This window comes from Ranitomeya imitator, chromosome 7 (genome assembly GCF_032444005.1).
Source record: "Ranitomeya imitator isolate aRanImi1 chromosome 7, aRanImi1.pri, whole genome shotgun sequence".
Taxonomy (NCBI): domain Eukaryota; kingdom Metazoa; phylum Chordata; class Amphibia; order Anura; family Dendrobatidae; genus Ranitomeya; species Ranitomeya imitator.
The window spans coordinates 80,287,787-80,311,888 of NC_091288.1; the positions used below are offsets into that span (position 1 = coordinate 80,287,787).

At 45.0% G+C, this 24,102-nt stretch overlaps 1 protein-coding gene across 3 annotated transcripts in view; it reads left to right on the forward strand.

Moving 5' to 3' along the window:
• The window catches only part of MAP3K13 (mitogen-activated protein kinase kinase kinase 13), a 170,854-nt gene that overhangs the window by 36,591 nt on the left and 110,161 nt on the right, over window positions 1-24,102 (forward strand). The window contains exon 1 of one of the 3 annotated variants that reach the window (XM_069733549.1): window positions 19,027-19,292. The exons of 1 other annotated variant lie outside the window; for it this stretch is intronic. The gene's annotated coding sequence lies outside the window, so the exon portion shown is untranslated. Of the gene's footprint in view, window positions 1-19,026; window positions 19,745-24,102 lie in introns of those variants that run through there. One more of the 3 variants, XM_069733550.1, reaches the window with a different exon arrangement.

Sequence of the window (24,102 nt, forward strand, 5' to 3'; positions counted from 1 at the left end):
CCATCTTCTTCACCATTGGGAGCAGGTTTTTTTTTTTGTTGCCAAGAAGGATGGCTCCTTGAGACCCTGTATTGATTATCACCTCTTGAATAAGATCACGGTCAAATTTCAATACCCTTTGCCTTTGCTTACTGATTTGTTTGCTAGGATTAAGGGGGCTAGCTGGTTTACCAAGATAGACCTTCGAGGGGCATATAATCTTATTCGTATTAAGCAGGGTGACGAATGGAAAACTGCATTTAATACGCCCGAAGGCCATTTTGAATACCTTGTGATGCCATTCGGACTCTCTAATGCCCCATCTGTGTTCCAATCCTTCATGCATGATATCTTTCGGAGTTATCTTGATAAATTCATGGTTGTATAATTGGATGATATTTTGATTTTTTCCGATGATTGGGAGTCTCATGTGAAACAGGTCAGGATGGTATTTCAGATCCTCCGTAGTACTGCTTTATTTGTGAAGGGGTCGAAGTGCCTCTTTGGAGTGCAGAAGGTTTCTTTTTTGGGCTTCATTTTTTTCTCCCTCATCTATAGAAATGGATCCGGTTAAGGTTCAGGCCATTCATGATTGGATTCAGCCCACATCTGTGAAGAGCCTTCAGAAATTCTTGGGCTTTGCTAATTTTTATCGTCGTTTCATTGCCAACTTCTCCAGTGTGGTTAAACCTCTGACCGATTTGACAAAGAAAGGCGCTGATGTGACGAATTGGTCCTCCGCGGCTGTTTCTGCCTTTCAGGAGCTTAAACGCCGATTTACTTCTGCCCCTGTGTTGCGTCAGCCAGATGTTTCTCTTCCATTTCAGGTTGAGGTTGGCGCGTTTGAGATTGGGGCAGGGGCCGTTTTGTCTCAGAGGAATTCTGATGGGTCCTTGATGAAACCGTGTGCCTTCTTTTCTCGGAAGTTTTCGCCTGCGGAACGCAATTATGATGTCGGCAATCGGGAGTTGTTGGCTATGAAGTGGGCATTTGAGGAGTGGCGACATTGGCTTGAGGGGGCCAAGCACCGTATTGTGGTCCTGACCGATCATAAGAATCTGATTTACCTCGAGTCTGCCAAACGGCTGAATCCTAGACAGGCTCGATGGTCCCTGTTTTTCTCCCGTTTTGATTTTGTGGTCTCGTACATTCCGGGTACTAAGAATGCTAAGGCGGATGCCCTCTCTAGGAGTTTTTTTTTCCTGATTCCCCTGGGGATCTTGAGCCGGTCGGCATTTTGAAGGAAGGGGTGGTCCTTTCTGCCATTTCCCCTGATTTACGACGGATTCTTCAGGAATTTCAGGCTAATAAACCTGACTGCTGTCCAGTGGGGAAACTGTTTGTTCCTGATAGATGGACTAGTAAAGTGATTTCTGAGGCTCATTGTTCTGTGTTGGCTGGCCATCCTGGGATTTTTGGTACCAGAGATTTGGTTGGTAGGTTCTTTTGGTGGCCTTCTTTGTCGCGGGATGTGCGTTCTTTTGTGCAGTCCTGTGGGATTTGTGCGCGGGCTAAGCCTTGCTGTTCCCGCGCTAGTGGGTTGCTTTTGCCATTACCGGTCCCCGAGAGGCCCTGGACACATATTTCTATGGATTTTATTTCCGATCTTCCTGTTTCCCAAAGGATGTCGGTTATCTGGGTTGTCTGTGACCGATTTTCTAAGATGGTTCATTTGGTGCCTTTGCCTAAATTGCCTTCTTCTTCTGATTTGGTTCCGTTGTTTTTTCAGCATGTGGTTCGTTTGCATGGTATTCCGGAGAATATTGTGTCCGACAGAGGTTCCCAGTTTGTTTCTAGGTTTTGTCGGGCCTTTTGTGCCAAGCTGGGCATTGATTTGTCTTTTTCTTCTGCATTTCATCCTCAGACAAATGGCCAGACTGAGCGAACTAATCAGACCTTGGAGACCTATTTGAGATGTTTTGTGTCTGCTGATCAGGATGATTGGGTGGCTTTTTTGCCATTGGCCGAGTTTGCCCTTAATAATCGGGCTAGTTCGGCTACTTTGGTTTCGCCTTTTTTTTGTAATTTTGGTTTTCATCCTCGTTTTTCTTCTGGGCAGGTTGAGCCTTCTGACCTTCCTGGTGTAGATTCTGTGGTTGACAGGTTGCAGCAGATTTGGGCTCAGGTGGTGGACAATTTGGTGCTGTCTCAGGAGGAGGCTCAACGTTTTGCTAACCGTCGTCGGTGTGTTGGTTCCCGGCTTCGGGTTGGGGATCTGGTTTGGTTATCTTCCCGTCATGTTCCTATGAAGGTTTCTTCCCCTAAGTTTAAGCCTCGATGTATTGGTCTTTATAGGATTTCTGAGATTATTAATCCGGTGTCCTTTCACCTGGCGCTTCCGGCCTCTTTTGCTATTCATAATGTCTTCCATAGATCTTTGTTGCGGAAATATGTGGAGCCCGTTGTTCACTCTGTTGATCCTCCGGCCCCTGTGTTGGTCGATGGGGAGTTGGAATATGTTGTTGAGAAGATTTGGGATTCTCGTTTTTCGAGGCGGAAGCTTCAGTACCTTGTCAAATGGAAGGGTTATGGCCAGGAGGATAATTCTTGGGTTTCTGCCTTTGATGTCCATGCCGCTGATTTGGTTCGTACCTTTCATCGGGCTCATCCTGTTCGGCCTGGGGGCTCTGGTGAGGGTTCGGTGACCCCTCCTCAAGGGGGGGTACTGTTGTGAATTCAGCTTTTGGGCTCCCTCCGGTGGTTGTAGAGGGTAATGCAGTTGTGCCTGGACTGCAGGATTGGACAGGTGTATCTACTAATTGCAAAACTGACTGGGGTATATAGCTTTGCAGGACTCTTTAGTCCCTGCCAGTTGCCCATTGTTTTTGGAGGATTCACTTCCCTTCTGGTCTCTCCAGTTCGCTGTGCTTTTCTTCAAAGATAAGTCCTGGCTTTCTTTTTGCTGTCCACCTGTTGTGGACCTTATAGTTCTGTGCATTTTCATGTTTTGTCTTGTCCAGCTTTGTCTGTGAAATATTTTTTGCAGCCTTGCTGTGTTTCTGGAGATGCAGATATACCCTCCATGTCTTTAGTCAGATGTGCTGTTTTGTATTTTCTGTGGTGGATATTTTCTAGTGTTTTAATACTGACCGCATAGTACTCTGTTCTATTCTTTTTATTTAGCTAGTATGGCCTCCTATGCTAAATCCTAATTTCATGTCTGCGTGTGTTTTTTCCCTCTCCTCTCACAGTCAATATTTGTGGGGGGCTGTCTGTCCTTTGGGGATTTTCTCTGAGGCAAGATAGGTTTTCTGTTTCTGTCTTTAGGGGTAGTTAGTTTCTTAGGCTGTGTCGAGGGGTCTAGGGAGTGTTAGGTACCCCCTACTTCTAGTTGCGCTGCTAGGTTCAGGGTTTGCGGTCAGTACAGGTGCCATCTTCTCCAGAGTACGTCTCATGCTGCTCCAAGGCCACCAGATCATAACAGCCTACGCAGTACCACGCTATGACCTACCCAGTCGACACTTCTTTGCGAGAAAAGCCATCCCAGCCCTCCACCAGCATGTCAAAGACCGCATTGTCCATGCACTGAGGCAATCAGTCAGTAGAAAGGTGCACCTCACAACAGATGCATGGACCAGTAGGCAGGGACGTTACGTGTCCATCACGGCATATTGGGTTAATGTGGTGGATGCAAGGTCCACAGGGGACAGCCATAGTGCGACAGTTCTGCCTAGCCCACGGTCTAGGAAACAGTTGGCTGTAGGCGTTCGCCACCCCTCCTCCTCCTCCAGAAGCAAAAGCTCATCCACAGAGCGCAGTCGCATGACCACTCCACCCGCAGCTGCCAGTGTTGCACATGAGATGTCCCATTATCGAACAGCTAGTGGTAAGCATCAGCAGGCTGTGTTAGAAATGAAGTGTTTGGGCGACAACAGATACACCGCGTAAGTACTTGCCGAATACTTGCCGCAACAAACTTAGTCATGGCTGGGCAGTGTACATCTTGAGGCAGGCAATGTAGTCAGTGATAACGGAAGGAATTTTATGGCTGCCATAGCCCTTTCAGTACTTAAACACATACCTTGCCTGGCTCACACCTTGCACCTGGTGGTGTAGTGCTTCCTCAAAAATTATCTGGACCAGCCCTGCTCCTGAAGGTGCGAAGACTTTGCTCGCACATCCGCCGGTCGCCCGTACACCCCAGCCGTACGTATGCTGAACCATCAGCGATCGCTGAATCTTCCCCAGCACCGCCTAATAATGGACATTGCAACAAGGTGGGACTCCACACTGCACATGGTTCAGAGGCTGTGCGAACAGAGGCGTGCTGTAATTAATTTGTGGAAGGATACACATACACGGGCAGGCAGTTGGATGGCAGACATGGAGTTGTCTGGTGTGCAGTGGTCGAAGCTCCAAGACCTCTGTCAAGTCCTTCAGTGTTTTGAGGAATGCACACAGCTGATAAGTGCAGACGACACCATCATAAGCATGAGCATCCCACTAAGGCGTCTGCTGATGCAAAGTTTGATGCACATTAAGGAGCTGGCGTCTGCAGCCGAGGAGGAGGGAAGCCTTGATGACAGTCAGCCATTGTCTGCTCAGGGAACTCTCCTGGACGAGGTGGCGGATGAAGAGGAGGAGGAGGAGGATGATGGGGATGAATATTTATGGGAGGAGGATGCTTCACAGGGGGCAATAGAAACTGGTGGCGTTGCAAGGTCAGGTACAGGGTTTTTGCGGGACACAAGTGATGTTAATTTGCAAGAAAGTGCTCCTCAACCCAGCACAAGCAGTGAATTGACACCTGGAACATTGGCCCACATGGCTGAGTATGCCTTGGGTATCCTAAAAAGGGACCCCCACATTATCAAAATGATGACCGATGACGATTACTGGTTGGCCTGCCTCCTGGATCCACGATATAAAGGAAAATTACAAAATATCATGTCACATGAGAAGCTTGAGCAAATATTGGCTACCAAACAAGCAACTCTTGTAGACCGTTTGGTTCTGGCATTCCCAGCATACAGCAGCGGTGATGGTTCTCACACGAGCCATAGGGGGCAACATGGCAGAGGTGTTAGAGGTGCACAAATCGGAAGTGGCGTTGGACAGAGGGGTTTTATGACCAGGTTGTGGAGCGATTTCGCAATGACCGCTGACACGACAGGTACTGCTGCATCGATTCAAACTGACAGGAGACAGCATTTGTCAAGTATGGTTATGAACTACTTTTCCTCCCTTATCAATGTTCTCCCTCACAGGTCATTCCCCTTTGATTACTGGGCATCTAAAATAGACACCTGGCCTGAATTGGCAGAATATGCATTACAGGAGCTCGCTTGCCCTGCTTCTAGTGTGCTATCAGAAAAAGTCTTCAGTGCTGCTGGTTCAACACTGACCGAAAAAAGGACACGTCTGGCTACCCAGAATGTTGATGATCTAACCTTCATTAAAATGAACCAATCATGGATTTCAAATGATTTTGCCCCACCTTCTCCTGCTGACATGTATCTTGCCTGAAAAATGTCTTGCTTTTGGCCTCCTCTTACTGACTTCTCCAATTCCGCTATTTGCAGCTGCTGAATGTTCACCATAGGCCATTTTTGTACCTCCCTAAATGGGCTGACTCCGCCCATGGGCCGTGGTCACCACCTGGCACAAGCACGCGTGCGAGTGCCATTTGCCTGGACAGGTGGCTGCGCCCACTCTTGGGCGACGGCACAGGGACAGGGTCCCTCATAGTACAATGAAGTGTCTCTGACGGTGGTGGTGCACAACCAACGTCAGACACACCGTCGTAATATGAGGGGCCCTGTGCCAGTACCGCCGCCCACGAGAGAGTGTTCCCCCCCAGCTCAGACATATCACTTGCAATACTTACCTCTCCCTGCTCCACCACTGTGTAGTCTGTGCTGTTAAATACTTCAATGGCACTGCGAATACAAATTTGTTGCAATGATAGATGATAGTTAAAATATACAGGGGCCCTGGCCTCCATTTAGACCAGTTAATACTTTGCGCCTACTACCACTGTCTGCTACTCAGCAGAGGAGCCCACCCCTGTACCTAGCTATGCCACCTGTTTAGTCCTGTTACCAATTTTGAACTGCATTTAGCCTACTTTATTATTTGGGCCTACTAACTGTGTCTGCCACTCATTACAGTTGTCCTCCACTGAACAAAGCTAGGCTGCCTGTTTAGTCCTGTTACCAATTTTGAACTGCATTTAGCCTACATTTGTATTTCGGCCTGCTAACTGTGTCTGCGCCACTCATTACAGTTGTCCTCCACTGAACAAAGCTAGGCTGCCTGTTTAGTCCTGTTACCAATTTTGAACTGCATTTAGCCTACTTTTTTATTTTGGGCCTACTAACTGTATCTGCGCCACTCATTACAGTTGTCCTCCACTGAACAAAGCTATGCCGCCTGTTTAGTCCTGTTACCAATTTTGAACTGCATTTAGCCTACTTTATTATTTGGGCCTATATCTGTGTTTCCTCCTCATCCTGCCCATTGCCCAGCCTGCTAGATGAGTCTGCTGGTACATTGACCCAGACCACTACATTCCCCTTGCACTCTACACAGCCAGAATCTGACCCTGCTGAAAGTCAGGTTCCCCTTCCCGCATACTATACCACCTTACACGGGGACAAAGAGGAAGGTGCAGATGAAAGTGCATGTTCCTTCATCAGGTTGGGGGGCATACTCGTTGGCGACGTCACTGGCACAGGGCCCCTCATAGTACACAAAAGTGTTTCTGGCAGTGGGAGGCATCACCCGCCGTCAAACACACCGCCGTACTATGAGGGGCCCTGTGCCAGTGCCAAGTGCCAATGAGTGCCCCCCCCCCCTGCTTGCTCAGGATCACAGCACTTGCAAAGTTGAAATACTTACCTCTCCCTGCTCCACCCCCATGACGTATTCCGCGTTTCCTGGGCCCATGAAAATCTTGAGCCAGCCCTACCCCCCCACAACTTTAGCCAAATGACCCCCTGTCTTCAATGCCTAACTATTATTATAAAGTAAATTAAGATTGACAAGCTTAAGAAATAAGAATTGATGTTTTTGGCATTAAAAAGGACACTGTAGGTGTTTTCCTGTCCTCCGCTCACTGCCGACTTTGATTCCCCATTGACTTGCATTGGGTTTCGTGTTTCGGTCGGCCCCCGACTTTTCGCAGTAATCGGCCGATTTCACCCGACCCGACTTTTGACAAAGTCGGGTTTCGCGAAACCCGACTCGATCCTAAAAATGTAAAAGTCGCTCAACTCTAGTCACCACTTCTGTATTTATCACCCACTCCTGATACATACCCATTCATACTGAACGTGTGAATGTGACGTAAGACTGATATTGGATCAGATTTTCATCATTGTTTGCTTGGTGTACCAGTTTTTTCTTTACCATTAGTGTTTTATTAGTTTTATTTTTGTGAATGAGAGTTTTTCAAGCTTCTCCTCTCAAACATGAAACTCCAACAGCACTAGGATTCAACTGCACTGTATAAACGTGAATGCTAATTGGATAAAGCAGATCAGGTGATGTGTATTTGTGTAATGAGAGAGGGTGCAGCTTAAGGATACAACGTCCTTTATCAAGGTGTGCAGAGTTATTAGGCAGCTTGTTTTCCTCTAGCGAAAAGGGCAAAAAGAGAGATTTAACCGACTCTGAAAAGTCACAAGTCTTACAGAGGAATGCAACACTCTTAAAATTGCTACTGTAAGTTATTGAGGCGCAATTAAGAACCATCAAAAAAATTTTTGCAAATAGTCAACAGGACTGAAAAAAATGTGTTGAGAAAAAAAGGAGCTCATTAACGGACAAAGATTTGAGAAGAATCAAACAGGACCAGGAACTCATTATCCTCCTGCAACCTCCCTGGGGGCCCAGAAGTTCAAGTTGTTCAGTGCTCAGAGACATGGCCAAGGTAAAGAAGACTGAAACCCAACCTCTACTGACCAAGTCACAGAAGTAAAAGGTGTTCAGTTTTCAGAGACATGGCTGAGGTAAGAAGGCTGAAATCCGACGTCAAGACTGGGCCAAGAAATATCTGAAAACAGATTGATCAAAGGTTTTATAGATTGATGAAATGCAAGTGACTCTTGATGGAGCAGATCGATGGGTCTGTGGCTGGATCTGTAACGGGCACTGACCTCCACTTCAACTCAGATGCCAGGAAGATGGAGGTGGGCACTACTATACACTGGTATTATTAAAGATGAGCTGCCATGATTCCACCACTTATGGTGTTCTAAAGACTCTGTGACAGCTCAGCCACCCTATAGGATCAAGGGTGTGCTGGGCTTGTAAGGGGTTGAGTATTTTACCCCTTTACACCCCTATATTGTTGTATGTGTGTGAATCGCCCCGCCAGGGCCGTTGGGTTCTCAGTACCGGGTCCTGAGTTCACAGGGGGATGTCACGGTGGCGACCCGGTCCGTGGCCCTGGGCGCCCATGTAAAAGGGAAAGGCCTTTAAAGGAAATGAAGTTTATGTTTGTGATGCCACCTGTGGTATTTGGTCAGTGGGGACCGACGCTGCATTAAGGGGTCATCTGGGGTGATGTTATGGCAGCTAGATGGTATACCTTCCCACAGGTAAAGTATATCCCCAGGGCTCCCGATGTGTAGATGGAAGATGGTGGATGGCGCAGTAAAGAACGAGGACACAGGTTTGCAGTCTCTTTACCTTGTTTACTATCGACTTTAGGCAGCCACAGTCCAGGGCACCGGATCACAGGGCAGGCAGGGTCCGGCTGGCTTGGAGGCAAGTTAGGATTCCCTTTATCCAGGTGGAAATCAAAGCCTTCCGCTAGCACCATGGTGGTGTAGTCCTTTACTGCCTATGGCTTCACATAAGGTCCTCACAGATGTTATCTCTCTCTTTGTCCCCCGGATACGATAGGACATAACTGGTGACTGGTGACTTGAGGCGGTTTATTGGGACTCTAGCATGCCCCAGCCTCTAAGGGTGTCACCGTGCCTCCCGGGTATTAGGTCTGACAGGTAACTTGGAGTTCAGCTGTCCTGCTAGTCTCTGATGTAAGTCATAGAGGTCCTTGCAACCTCGGTGTTCCGGTTAGCGGTCTCTGCGCCTCTGAAGGCAGCAGCCTGCTCGGGGCTGGTCTCCCCTGATATCCTCTCCTGTGCTTTGCTCTTCTGTACGTTCACTGCAATCAATTCGGCTTTCTGAATGTCTATTTCTGGGAACTGCTGCACTGCAGCTACACAGCTCCGTAAACCCTCCTCTGCCTCAGACTGATCAAGTCTGTCTCCTGGCAAGAACTGTTCTGACCTTTCCCTCCAAAACTACCTTATATATGGGGAGTCACCTAGTAAATAGGATCAAAAGCTCCCCCTGGTGGCCTGGAGTGTGAATGTGATGCATGCTTGTGGTTACCTGGGTACAGTTATCCCTTCATGCCTTCAAGCGTAACATCACTCTCCCCATGAGGAAAGCAATGCTTCTGTGATGACCAGGACCCTGGGGCACCACATGTCTATTTATTTATACATTTTATTGCGTGTTGTTGTGTATCTCCTTATATCATATTGCCTATGTAATGTTACACTACATTTCAATAGGGACAGTGCAGTATGGAAAAGGGCCACTAGATAGGGGCACTGAGTTCACTGTATGATAGGTTTAGCTGTAGGACATAAAGGAGTTAATTGCGATAGTTGGGGAATAAGGCAGGAATATTTCCTGGTTAGAGGCAGTCGGGGCTAGACCCCTGTGTGCTCTAGTGGCCTATGGTGTTGTGAATTCTGTGGCAGAGCTCCCTCCTGTGGTCACAAGTGGTACTTCGGCTGATTCTCTCTGTGAGCTTCTGTTGGTGGAGGGAAGTGGTACTGCGGCTTCTGAGTTTCCTCCCTCAGGTGATCTGGTGAGGTCGTTAGGTGCTTCTCTACTTAACTCCACCTAATGCTTTGATCCTGGCTTCCTGTCAATGTTCCAGTATTGGACTTGCTTTTCCCTGGATCATTCCTGTGGCCTGCTGCTCTGCATAGCTAAGTTCTTCTTTGCTATTTGTTTGCTATTTTTTCTGTCCAGCTTGTCTAATTTTTTACTGGAAGCTCTGGGACGCAAAGGGTGTACCTCCGTGCCGTTAGTTCGGTACTGAGGGTCTTTTTGCCCCCTTCGCGTGGTTTTCTTTAGGGTTTTGTGTAGACCGCAAAGTTACCTTTTCTATCCTCGATCTGTTAAGAAAGTCGGGCCTCACTTTGCTGAATCTATTTCATCTCTACGTTTGTCTTTTCATCTTAACTCACAGTCATTATATGTGGGGGGCTGCCTTTTCCTTTGGGGTATTTCTCTGAGGCAAGGTAGGCTTATTTTCTATCTTCAGGCTAGTTAGTTTCTCAGGCTGTGCCGAGTTGCCTAGGCAGAGTTAGGCGCAATCCACGGCTGCCTCTAGTGTTGTTTGGAGAGGATTAGGGATTGCGGTCTGCAGAGTTCCCACGTCTCAGAGCTCGTTCTATGATTTTGGGTTATTGTCAGATCACTGTATGTGCTCTGACCGCTATGTCCATTGTAGTACTGAATTGCCTTTCATAACAGTACAGGAAGCCCAAAGTACTAATGATTCTCAATAGAGGGGAAAAAAGAAGTTCTGAAACCATTTTTTTTTCTTTGCACTGTGTTTTGCCTTTTTTTTCCCCTAGACATTTGGGTGGTTCAGTACACAGGTGTAGCGATGGACATTAGAAGTCTGTCTTCATTTGTGGATCAGCTCTCGGCAAGAGTACAAAAGATTCAAGACACTATTGATCAGAAAGCTATGTTGGAACCAAGAATTCCTATTCCTGATTTGTTTTTTGGAGATAGAACTAAGTTTCTGAGTTTCAAAAATAATTGTAAATTATTTCTGGCCTTGAAACCTCGCTCCTCTGGTGATCCAGTTCAACAGGTTTTGATTGTTATTTCTTTTTTGCGCGGCGACCCTCAGGACTGGGCATTTTCTCTTGCGCCAGGAGATCCTGCATTGAGTAATATCGATGCGTTTTTCCTGGCGCTCGGATTGCTGTACGATGAACCTAATTCAGTGGATCAGGCAGAGAAAAATTTGCTGGCTCTTTGTCAGGGTCAGGATGAGATAGAGGTATATTGTCAGAAATTTAGAAAGTGGTCCGTGCTCACTCAATGGAATGAATCTGCACTGGCAGCTATGTTCAGAAAGGGTCTCTCTGAAGCCCTTAAGGATGTCATGGTGGGATTTCCTATGCCTGCTGGTTTGAATGAGTCTATGTCTTTGGCCATTCAGATCGGTCGACGCTTGCGTGAGCGTAAATCTGTGCACCATTTGGCGGTATTACCTGAGCTTAAACCTGAGCCTATGCAGTGCGATAGGACTTTGACCAGAGTTAAACGGCAAGAACACAGACGTCTGAATGGGCTGTGTTTCTACTGTGGTGATTCCACTCATGCTATCTCTGATTGTCCTAAGCGCACTAAGCGGTTCGCTAGGTCTGCCACCATTGGTACGGTACAGTCAAAATTTCTTCTGTCCGTTACCTTGATCTGCTCTTTGTCATCGTATTCTGTCATGGCATTTGTGGATTCAGGCGCTGCCCTGAATTTGATGGACTTGGAGTATGCTAAGCGTTGTGGGTTTCTCTTAGAGCCCTTGTAGTGTCCTATTCCATTGAGAGGAATTGATGCCACGCCTTTGGCCAAGAATAAGTATCAATACTGGACCCAGCTGACCATGTGCATGGCTCCTGCACATCAGGAGGTTATTCGCTTTCTGGTGTTGCATAATCTGCATGATGTGGTCGTGTTGTGGTTGCCATGGCTACAAGCCCATAATCCAGTATTAGATTGGAAATCCATGTCGGTGTCCAGCTGGGGTTGTCAGGGGGTACATGGTGATGTTCCATTTCTGTCAATTTCGTCATCCACCCCTTCTGAGGTTCCAGAGTTCTTGTCTGATTACCGGGATGTATTTGATGAGCCCAAGTCCGATGCCCTACCTCCGCATAGGGATTGTGATTGTGCTATCAATTTGATTCCTGGTAGTAAATTCCCAAAAGGTCGACTGTTTAATTTATCCGTGCCTGAGCACGCCGCTATGCGCAGTTATGTGAAGGAATCCCTGGAGAAGGGGCATATTCGCCCGTGATCGTCACCATTAGGAGCAGGGTTCTTTTTTGTAGCCAAGAAGGATGGTTCGCTGAGACCTTGTATAGAGTACCGCCTTCTAAATAAGATCACGGTTAAATTTCAGTACCCCTTGCCATTGTTATCTGATTTGTTTGCTCGGATTAAGGGGGCTAGTTGGTTCACCAAGATAGATCTTCGTGGTGCGTATAATCTGGTGTGAATCAGGCGAGGAGATGAATGGAAAACTGCCTTTAATACGCCCGAGGGTCATTTTGAGTATCTAGTGATGCCATTCGGACTTGCCAATGCTCCATCAGTGTTTCAGTCCTTTATGCATGACATCTTCCGAGAGTACCTGGATAAATTCCTGATTGTGTACTTGGATGACATTTTGATCTTCTCGGATGATTGGGAGTCTCATGTGAAGCAGGTCAGAACAGTTTTTCAGGTCCTGCGTGCTAATTCTTTGTTTGTGAAGGGATCAAAGTGTCTCTTTGGTGTGCAGAAGGTTTCATTTTTGGGGTTCATCTTTTCCCCTTCTACTATCGAGATGGATCCTGTTAAGGTCCAAGCCATCCATGATTGGACTCAGCCGACATCTCTGAAAAGTCTGCAAAAGTTCCTGGGCTTTGCTAATTTTTATCGTCGCTTCATCTGCAATTTTTCTAGTATTGCCAAACCATTGACCGATTTGACCAAGAAGGGTGCTGATTTGGTCAATTGGTCTTCTGCTGCTGTGGAAGCTTTTCAAGACTTGAAGCGTCGTTTTTCTTCTGCCCCTGTGTTGTGTCAACCAGATGTTTCTCTTCCGTTCCAGGTCGAGGTTGATGCTTCTGAGATTGGAGCAGGGGCTGTTTTGTCGCAGAGAGGTTCTGATTGCTCAGTGATGAAACCATGCGCTTTTTTTTCCAGGAAGTTTTCGCCTGCTGAGCGAAATTATGATGTGGGCAACCGAGAGTTGCTGGCCATGAAGTGGGCATTCGAGGTGTGGCGTCATTGGCTTGAAGGAGCTAAGCATCGCGTGGTGGTATTGACTGATCATAAGAACTTGACTTATCTTGAGTCTGCTAAGCGGTTGAATCCTAGACAGGCTCGTTGGTCGCTGTTTTTTGCCCGTTTTGACTTTGTGATTTCGTACCTTCCAGGCTCTAAAAATGTGAAGGCGGATGCTCTGTCTAGGAGTTTTGTGCCCGACTCTCCGGGTTTGTCTGAGCCGGCGGGTATCCTCAAGGAAGGAGTAATTGTGTCTGCCATCTCCCCTGATTTGCGGCGGGTGCTGCAAAAATTTCAGGCTAATAAACCTGATCGTTGTCCAGCGGAGAGACTGTTTGTCCCTGATAGGTGGACCAATAAAGTTATCTCTGAGGTTCATTGTTCGGTGTTGGCTGGTCATCCTGGAATCTTTGGTACCAGAGAGTTGGTGGCTAGATCCTTTTGGTGGCCGTCTCTGTCGCGGGATGTGCGTGTTTTTGTGCAGTCCTGTGGGATTTGTGCTCGGGCTAAGCCCTGCTGTTCTCGTGCCAGTGGGTTGCTTTTGCCCTTGCCGGTCCCGAAGAGGCCTTGGACACATATCTCTATGGATTTTATTTCTGATCTTCCCGTTTCTCAAAAGATGTCAGTCATTTGGGTGGTCTGTGATCGCTTTTCTAAGATGGTCCATCTGGTACCCTTGTCTAAATTGCCTTCCTCCTCTGATTTGGTGCCATTCTTCTTCCAGCATGTGGTTCGTTTACATGGCATTCCAGAGAATATCGTTTCTGACAGAGGTTCCCAGTTTGTTTCAAGGTTTTGGCGAGCCTTTTGTGGTAGGATGGGCATTGACTTGTCTTTTTCTTCGGCTTTCCATCCTCAGACTAATGGCCAGACCGAACGAACCAATCAGACCTTGGAAACATATCTGAGATGCTTTGTTTCTGCCGATCAGGATGACTGGGTGTCCTTTTTGCCTTTGGCTGAGTTCGCCCTTAATAATCGGGCCAGCTCGGCTACCTTGGTTTCGCCATTTTTCTGCAATTCTGGGTTCCATCCTCGTTTCTCTTCAGGATAGGTTGAGTCTTCGGACTGTCCTGGTGTGGATACTGTGGTGGACAGGTTGCAGCAGATTTGGACTCATGTAGTGGACAATTTGACCTTGTCCCAGGAGAAGGCTCAACATTTCGCTAATCGCAGACGCCGTGTGGGTCCCCGACTTCGTGTTGGGGATCTGGTTTGGTTATCTTCTCGTCATATTCCTATGAAGGTTTCCTCTCCTAAGTTTAAACCTCGTTTCATTGGTCCGTATAGGATTTCTGAGGTTCTTAATCCTGTGTCTTTTCGTCTGACCCTTCCAGATTCTTTTTCCATACATAACGTATTCCATAGGTCATTGTTGCGGAGATACGTGGCACCTATGGTTCCATCTGTTGATCCTCCTGCCCCGGTTTTGGTGGAGGGGGAATTGGAGTATATTGTGGAGAAGATTTTGGATTCTCGTGTTTCTAGACGGAAACTCCAGTATCTGGTTAAATGGAAGGGTTATGCTCAGGAAGATAATTCCTGGGTTTTTGCCTCTGATGTCCATGCTCCCGATCTTGTTCGTGCCTTTCATGTGGCTCATCCTGGTCGGCCTGGGGGCTCTGGTGAGGGTTCGGTGACCCCTCCTCAAGGGGGGGGTACTGTTGTGAATTCTGTGGCAGAGCTCCCTCCTGTGGTCACAAGTGGTACTTCGGCTGATTCTCTCTGTGAGCTTCTGTTGGTGGAGGGAAGTGGTACTGCGGCTTCTGAGTTTCCTCCCTCAGGTGATCTGGTGAGGTCGTTAGGTGCTTCTCTACTTAACTCCACCTAATGCTTTGATCCTGGCTTCCTGTCAATGTTCCAGTGTTGGACTTGCTTTTCCCTGGATCATTCCTGTGGCCTGCTGCTCTGCATAGCTAAGTTCTTCTTTGCTATTTGTTTGCTATTTTTTCTGTCCAGCTTGTCTAATTTTTTGCTGGAAGCTCTGGGACGCAAAGGGTGTACCTCCGTGCCGTTAGTTCGGTACGGAGGGTCTTTTTGCCCCCTTTGCGTGGTTTTCTTTAGGGTTTTGTGTAGATCGCAAAGTTACCTTTTCTATCCTTGATCTGTTAAGAAAGTCGGGCCTCACTTTGCTGAATCTATTTCATCTCTACGTTTGTCTTTTCATCTTAACTCAGTCATTATATGTGGCTGCCTTTTCCTTTGGGGTATTTCTCTGAGGCAAGGTAGGCTTATTTTCTATCTTCAGGCTAGTTAGTTTCTCAGGCTGTGCCGAGTTGCCTAGGCAGAGTTAGGCGCAATCCACGGCTGCCTCTAGTGTTGTTTGGAGAGGATTAGGGATTGCGGTCTGCAGAGTTCCCACGTCTCAGAGCTCGTTCTATGATTTTGGGTTATTGTCAGATCACTGTATGTGCTCTGACCGCTATGTCCATTGTAGTACTGAATTGCCTTTCATAACACTATGGCCCGAGCTGCTTAACTAACCCTGCAACAGTTGAAGTAAATGCCCAGCCATCCAAGGAGGGGATTTGGAAAGTAGAGTGAAGAGGAGGGCACAGTATGGGCAGCAGCAGAAAAGAGACTGAGGAAGATGATTTAAGAAGATAGAGAGATAGAGTCACGTAAAAGTGCATGAGCAGGTTAACCGTTGACGTGGTAGAGAACTATGCAAGTAGTACATCAGAAATTTGGGGTGAAACAGCGTAGTGATGTTCTACCGGGCACCTCGTCCTGCGGAAACACTTAATGACACAAAGAAGAGAGAAGGGACAGAAAAGGAGATGTGCTGTCTTAACTGTGAAGATAATGTTGGAAGTCATGTGGATATGCTGTGTCCTGAAGGGAATAAATCCGTTTTGCTAAAACTTGCTTCAGACTGTGCCTCTAATCATTTGAAACCGAGGATGGCCGTCAGTCAGAGCAGTGGAGAAGAAGCTGACAACACCGTGAATACTGTGTGTGCCGGGTCAAAGAAGGGACACTGTTATGTATGAGAGAAAGGCCTGAGTGAGCCAAGCCCTAAATGTTCAGTCACAACTACTTGCCTGCCCGTTTATTAAAAGCTGTCAGCATTGTATTCACAATACTGACAGCCCAGCTTTGCAATCTGACCAGGCCTGTGGGGTTTCTAGGTGTCACTCATTCAGGGTCTTTACCTGGCTATTTAGCTGGCTGCCAATGATCAGAACATTGCCAGCTGTAGCCTTGCTCTGTGGTTTGTTTGCTTTGTGTTTTGATTTTCTGATCTTTGTTGCCAGACCTTTGATTTGCCTTTTGACTACTTGTTTGTGTTACCATTTTTGCCTTGACTCTCTCTGAACATAGCTACCTGACCCCGGACTTTGCCTCTGACTATCCATTTGTTTATTCCCTTTATCTTTATATCCTCCTGGCTTTTGACCTCGAACTCTTTAACTTCCTCTCTTCACAGCTTGTCTGTGACAAGTGACTCAGTGTCTCATGAGCTATTTGGACCTTTTCGGGTTGAAGATGGTCTCAAAATGAACTCCTAAACCTAGTGACAGTTTTTGAAGACATAGTCTTCAAGCAGTGGTGCAGGGAAAAGTCTGTATGTTTGAAGATAAACAATTCACCAAAAAGTACATATAATTCAAAAAAGGCAGCCGTGTTAACCAACACTAGGTCACATTATTACAGCAGACACCCAAGACAAAGGCGCAGAAAACACAGACTGAAAATACTGATGAAACAACCACTCACATACCTCATGGAGGTGGTGGTTGTCTAGTGTTATGAATGCACGCAGATAAGACTTGTATAGTGTGCCAGTCAGACTGATGAAGAATTCAACAGAAAATCAGAATGTCAGAATAATAGCATATTTGTATGTACCATTGTCCATATCAGGTGTATATACCTTCTTCCACAAAGAAGCTACAATAGCAAGAAGGAAAAGTCGTGGAATTATAAAAATCTAGACATTACAGGATGGATAGACATGTTAATGATTTTCAAATAATGAAAAAATTGAAACAAAATGTTCGAAACATCTCTATTTATTCTGTATGAAGTATGAGCACCACTTGCAGAAAATATGCACTTACATACCTTGCATATTATCAATGAAGTTATTAATGGTTGTCTGATGAAAGTTCTACCACGCTGAATATACTTTGGCACATAAACAATCAAGATCCACTGCTGGCAGCTCCCTTTGAGATTTCCTCCCAATGATGTCCCACATGTACTCGATAAGAGACAAGCCCGGAGACGCTGTAGGCCATAAAAACACATTTAGGCCACGCAGGCTACTCACAGTAGCATGAACAACATGTGGCCTGGTCTTGTATTGAAAAATCAATGTAATGCAGCTACCGTACAAAATGTCACCCCACACCATGATCCTGGGAGAAGGACTAGTGTGACATTCCTTCAAGAAGGCCTCTTCATGGCGTTACCCATGTGGTGTTTTCAAATTCGGAGAATGTTGCTTAGTAATCCATTCTGTACCGCAAGTGAAATTAAACATCTCATACCAAGTCTAAGGCATCAAACAGTCTCTAAACAAATAATCAGCTATCATAGTGCAGAGCAAGACAGTAATGGAGACTTGAATAGATGTGTATCTTCTTCAGTGATGAGTCCCGCTTTTGTCTTTGATGTAAAACAAGCTGGCAGCAGTGAATCTTGATAGCATGAAAAACAAAATCCAGCTCACCATACCGACATTCCCAGGAGCTCGGAGCACGGAACCGCTGTGTCAGGGCGTGGACGAACAGGAAAGAGAAGGAGATCCAGCTCAACGAAATAGTGAAAAATCCATAATTTATTTCACTTAAAATATAGTGAAAGGACAAAACATCAGCATACAGAAAAAATTATAAAAACAAGGTCAACGCGTTTCCGGTGACTAAGCACCCTTAATCATGAGATAGATAGTTGATGGTAGTTTAGGTAATGACATTAGGGTAAGTAAGAGTTAATGTTTGGGACTAGCCTATAGTGGGAATGGTTAGTGTAAGGGCAAGTGACTCCTTCCTGTGGTTAGGAAGTTGGAGTTTAAAGTATAACGTGAACAGTGCTGCAGTTGGGGTGATCCACAGAAAGAGGATACTTAAGGACAGGGAAAGCGATAACATAAAAAATAGGTGATTTATTACTAAAAGTAGCCTTCCGGAGGAGGCATCCGTGAATAAGACGCTGAGTCATGAAACAAGAAGGTAACAGGCCTAAACAGGACTGAGTTCATTGGACTGGTGGGGTCCCGAGTGGTAGATCCAGGGTGCCAGTTGCTGAGCAAGTAAGGAGACCTGCTGATCAGGACTGTGGTGTTCAGGCTGGGTTTTGGTTACATAGGATGAAATAGTGAGTCGGCAGAGCCTTGGAGACAGAGTAGATCTACAGAAGAAGGCCACAGTTTAATGGGAAAATGTTTCACCATAGACAAAACATCCATAAGACTTTGTACATAACTTATGCCAAGTTATCGTTCAGGAAAGACTCTGTGTTTGAACAACCATCTCTTTTATTGAACTGTGGAACCTATGGTCCTGGCCAGTCCACACCACCGGCTACATGCAGTCTACATGGGCGCGATGCCCTCACAGCACAATTCCACACACCCAGCCAGGACCCACACTTTCATGTAGCGCGTCGGTGCTTAAAAGGAGAAGAGTACAGCCACTAAAATCCTTGGATGTTTTCTGGCATCTGCATTAAGAAGTGCTTGTTCCCTTACTGCCTAATATGTCGCACCCAATGACAGATGCCAATGTCACGAGATAATCAATGTTACTCACTTTACCTGTCTGTGGTGTTACTGTTAGGGATGATTGTTGTGTATATTTATATATGTATAAATTATGCATACGTCCATATATTTATAAATAGATATCAATTTTGGATTTCTGGGTCTTGGACGGCTGCCCTTCCAGGTACATGTGATTGGTAGGCCCCGCTTATTCGTTGGTTTTGTGGGGAGGGCCGGCTGCATGTGCAGTGCTCAGTATTGGCTGTGTTTCGCTCCCCCTTCCACCTCAGCTCATTGTGGACGTCACTGCGAGCTCTGTGCTGAATCCTAAAGCAGCTCTTCCCTCTCCATTCATGAATCTCCTGTGACGTCAGAGGAGCCCTGGGCTCTCTTTGCAGTGGGCTGCAGGATTGTGTGGGTGGCATCTTTCCTATCCCTACAATTTTATTTTCCAACCCCCGTCCGCATCCCAGTGCATCTATATTTCCTCATTTGTTACTAGTCCATTCTTTTTCTTGGCATCCTTAAAGCCAGAACATGGGCACCAGCCTTATGCAGCAATGTGAGTATCAGCTGTCAGCGTAACCTCTTTGTTTAATTCCTTACAAGGGGGGCACAGAGGTGGTAGCGAGGGTGGGGGGGGAGTGTGATTTCGTGCTACGAAGGACAGATGGATGGATGATGGTCCATCTGTCTCATAAGATCTCTAGGGCCAAAAAAATGATGCTGTGGGACCAGAAACCTGATACCTCCTTTTGCAGGATGGATCCTGCCACACAGATGCTCAGCTGCTGTATTGTAACCATCGCTGCCCTGTCAAACCCCCTTCTAAATGAAGTGCAATTTCCCTTTGTAAGACTATACTGGGCCACAGCTGAGCAGAGATAAGCAGCAGGGGAGCAGAACATTTCTGCAGGAGGCACACAACCTTTCTTCTGCTACCTTCCATATATTCTGCATCCATAATTCTGGAGTCTTTCCAACCCCTGGACGATCCTTTCTACAACTTTACCGGTAACCGTCACTTATACCTTGTGGTCATTCTCTATATTATAACATATATTCTCATTTTATGTGTTTAGTTGTGGTCCACAGGACAGTGCCTGCATTCTGGATAGAAGGGGATGAGTTAACAGTTGTCGCAGGAAGGTTCTGAAACATGTTTTTTTAATGTAATTTATAGAAGTATGTTTTAGGTCTGGGGGTCGGGACGCTGTATTCATCTACTCCTTTATCAAAATTTTGCGCTATAGCTATTAAAACTAATATATAATATTATATTAAAACTAATATATGTACTATATTAAAAACAATTACTATTATTTCACACTATTAATATAATAACATAAATAATAATAGCATAAATCATAATACCATAATAGTAATAATAACATAAAAATTAATAATTAAAACTACGTGTAAGAAAAGCTTGGGGGATTGTGCAATACACTTTATACTGAAGCACCATATAGATCTGATTTGTATCTGGATTTATGAATGATTGCTATGTACAATCTGCTTCAATTATTATCATGTGTCAAAATGGAAATAACCTCAGAAAGTATAGCAATTATTAGGTATCTTACTGTGGGTATTCTTCCTACATATTTCATATATTTGTGCTTCACCATGAATTACTGAGATCTTATTTTTTGCCCAATGATTTATTATTTGCAGCTCATCCTTCGGGTTCACACACAATGCATTTTTTACATAATTTTCAACATAAAGGGTTGGGGGACGTTTTGTGCTTCTTAAGAGTAATGGTATCCTTGGTTCATTACCGCTGTGAAAATAGATGCTTCAGGGAATGCTGGGACTTGTTGTATCCCTGCATCGTCACATTGAATCTTAGTTATGCATTGATTCATAGATTATGCAGAAGATGTATTGCGTGAGCATGAATTATTCTTCACTTTCTTGCATTATTTGAAGGTGCGTCAGTTTCTTGGCTGTTCTTACAAAAAGGGGCAGATTTTATATAAAAATACTTTGACGTGTATGATGTGACCCAACTTACGTCTGTGTAATACTCATGACTTCAGACAAGAGCCCTGATTGCATTATCACATGTTCCACGTTTAATTGCGTATATCAATGCACGTGTGTCATGACGTTGTGCTGTTCATTAAGAAAATGACGGCAAAAGTCAGCGCCAAGTTGATGGATTCCAGTTTCCATATACTATCCATCCCACATATGGATCCTTTACTTTACACATGATCTAAGGAGAAAGCTCCTGTGGTGCATCTGAATAAGCCATTTAAGGACACAGCACGGCTTTTAGGTGAGTGTAAATAGCTTTGTTGTTGCGGATGCATATATTTATAAAGGTTAAATGCTTAATAATTTATAGTTTTGCTTTTATTTTCTTTTGCATTTTTGCATTATGGAATTACTAAAGGTAATATACAGCCCGTCATCTTGTATGATTGAGCAGGTTTTTTTTTATTAAATTAGAAAATTCCTCTTTTTTTAGTCTGCCATTGTATGATGGTAATTGAGTTTTGTGATGGCTTTACTGGCAGAAGTGTCAATTGGTGTTTTCGTACACTAAAGATGGACACTCCTCCAGCATTTGGTTAATAGTTCCTTTACCACATCCAGAAGGGTCTTGGCAGTATCACACTTTACACCGTGCTACCTGTAAAGGGGGTGCCAGGAGGATGATCATACTACCCATTGGTCCGGGAGATGGAGCCATTTTACGTTGGCGTATAGCAGTTGTAGTGACTGCATTTCTGGTACATTCACTTTCATCCCAATGGTTCCAGTTGATACCAACCAACATAATATATAGGCCATGCTTGTGACACCCCAAAAATTCTGGCACGTCAAGGAATGGATTTGGACCAGATCGTCTCCCCACGTCATCTATGAGCCTTGAGCCATGACCCTTGTCACTGATACGCTGGGTAACCTTTCTTGGACAACATTAATTGCCTTTTTGGAGATGTTCTGACTCAGTCAGTTTGCAATCACAATTTGGCCCTTTGGTCATAATTGCTCAGATCCTTTCGGTTGTACATTTGTCTTCCTTACAAGATATCAACTTCTTGAACTGACTGATTTTTGCTGCCTAATATATCTCATGTCTTGGCAGGTGCCATTACCACAAGATAATCCATATTATTCACTGGTCCTAATGTTATGGCTGTTTTTGTTAGATGATTTTAGGACACTGACCTAGAAATGTGGGGTGAGTCCAAATGAGGTATCATCATATGAAATTGATGATCTATCTTTTGTCAGCAATACTACATCGGTACAGGGCCAACATCTGGCAGCCCCACTGATCAGCTGTTAAACAGAGCTTCAAGGCATAGTTCTATTCCATATATAGCAGGCATTGCAGAGTACTGCAGATCAGCTCCTACTCAATACACATTGAAGCACTACAATGTTCAACTGTACACTCGGCCAACACTGGAGCGAATAACAGCCGTTTCGTATGGGTGTTGGGCTGCACTGATCTAATTTAATGACCAATCCTAAGGACTACATAGGCATTACAAAAATGTTCCCTCATCATATAGGCCATAATAAAAACCAGGCACATCCTAGGACTCATGAATATATATAGTGACCGTGCATCAAACATCATATATTCTACTATTACGATGCCACTAGTAGTCACTTGCAGTTATCTTGGCGCATCTTGGTGTATAGTTTTTGTTAGCCTCGTAAGAAAACTGTCAGTTTCAAAGTGTGTACCTTTTGCCACTCTTTGGCCCAATCTTAGCTTATAAAAAGTCATAAACTGGTTTTCCGGGAGTAAGACATTGATAGCCAATCCTTAGGTTAATCCATCAAGGTTTCCATTCAAAAACCCTTGGTAAGGAGCTCTTCTGGCAGCGTTTTACTATCTTGTGCGAGTTTAGCTAAGTGCCTAAATGCCTAGGTAGACAAGGAATTGGAAATTGTGATTTCACAGATTTTCAAGCACAGTTATTTTTTAGGATTATGACTTAATTAGTACAAACATCTTTCCCTTGTAGAAATGCTGGAGTAACAGCAGCAGGTAAACCAGGACTCAATAACAAGAAATTAATGTAGTGTAGATTTCTATTAAAAATGAGTGAAGTATAGATCTGGTGTTTCAGTATTGTATGGTTTCTTATAATATTAGCATTTGTTCATTATTGTTGATGTAATAATTGTTCGTCTTTAGTGTTGAATTACCTACATAAAACATTGTACCCTGTTTGGTCTGTAGGATTTTAGGGTGTGGTCTCATGAATATAAACCCTGTCCATAAAGCCTATTAAAGAATAGGGAAGTGATGGGGTCATTCTGCTCTGTGATAATTCCCCAGCAGCTTCCCCATGGGGGAAATGTATGAACTATAGCAGTGATCAGGGCCGGCTCCAGATTTTCATGGGCCCTGGGCGAAAGAGTCCCAGTGGGCCCCTTTAACACATACCACAATTCATAATGCACCGATACGGCAGAGAAATATAGGTATAGTACAATGCCAAAGATTTCATTTACTTCTTACATTACATGAGTGATATCTATTGTACATTCTACAATAGCTCAGAAACAGGACAGTATAGTCCTCTATACAGAATAATGAGCCCCACATATTGCTCCAAACAGAATAATGAGCCTCATATATTGCCCCATACAGTATAATGGCCCCATATAGTTCTCATACAGTATAATTGGCACCACATAGTTCTCTATACAGAATAATGAGCCCCATATATTGCTCCAAACAGAATAATGAGCCCCATATATTGCTCCATACAGTATAGTGATCCACATATAATTCTCCATACAGTATATCCCCATCTATTGCTCCATATATAATGGGCCTCATATAATGCTCCATACAGTATATGATCGGCCCCATACAGTATACTGAGTCCCATATATTGCTCCATACAGAATGGGCCCCATATGATGCTCGATACAGAATGGGTCCCATATAATACTCCTTACAGAATGGGTCCCATATAATGCTCCAAAAATAATTGGCCCCATAAGATGCTCCATGTATAATGGGCCCCATATAATGCTCCATATATAATTGGCCATATAAAATGCTCCATATATAATTAGTCCCATAAGATGCTTCATATATTATTGTCCCCATATACTGCTCCATATGTAATTGTCCCCATATACTGCTCCATATTGAATTGGCCCCATAAGATGCTCCATATTAAATTGGCCCCATATAATGCTCCCTATAGAATTGGCTCCATAAGATGCTCCATATAGAATTAGCCCCATATAATGCTCCATATATGGGCCCCTTCTGATGGTCCCCATATATTGCTCCAAATATTAAAAAAAAATGAAATACTCACCTCTCGTCGCTTGACGCTGCTCTGCTCTGGACTCCTCGCCGTCGGCGTCTTCCTGCT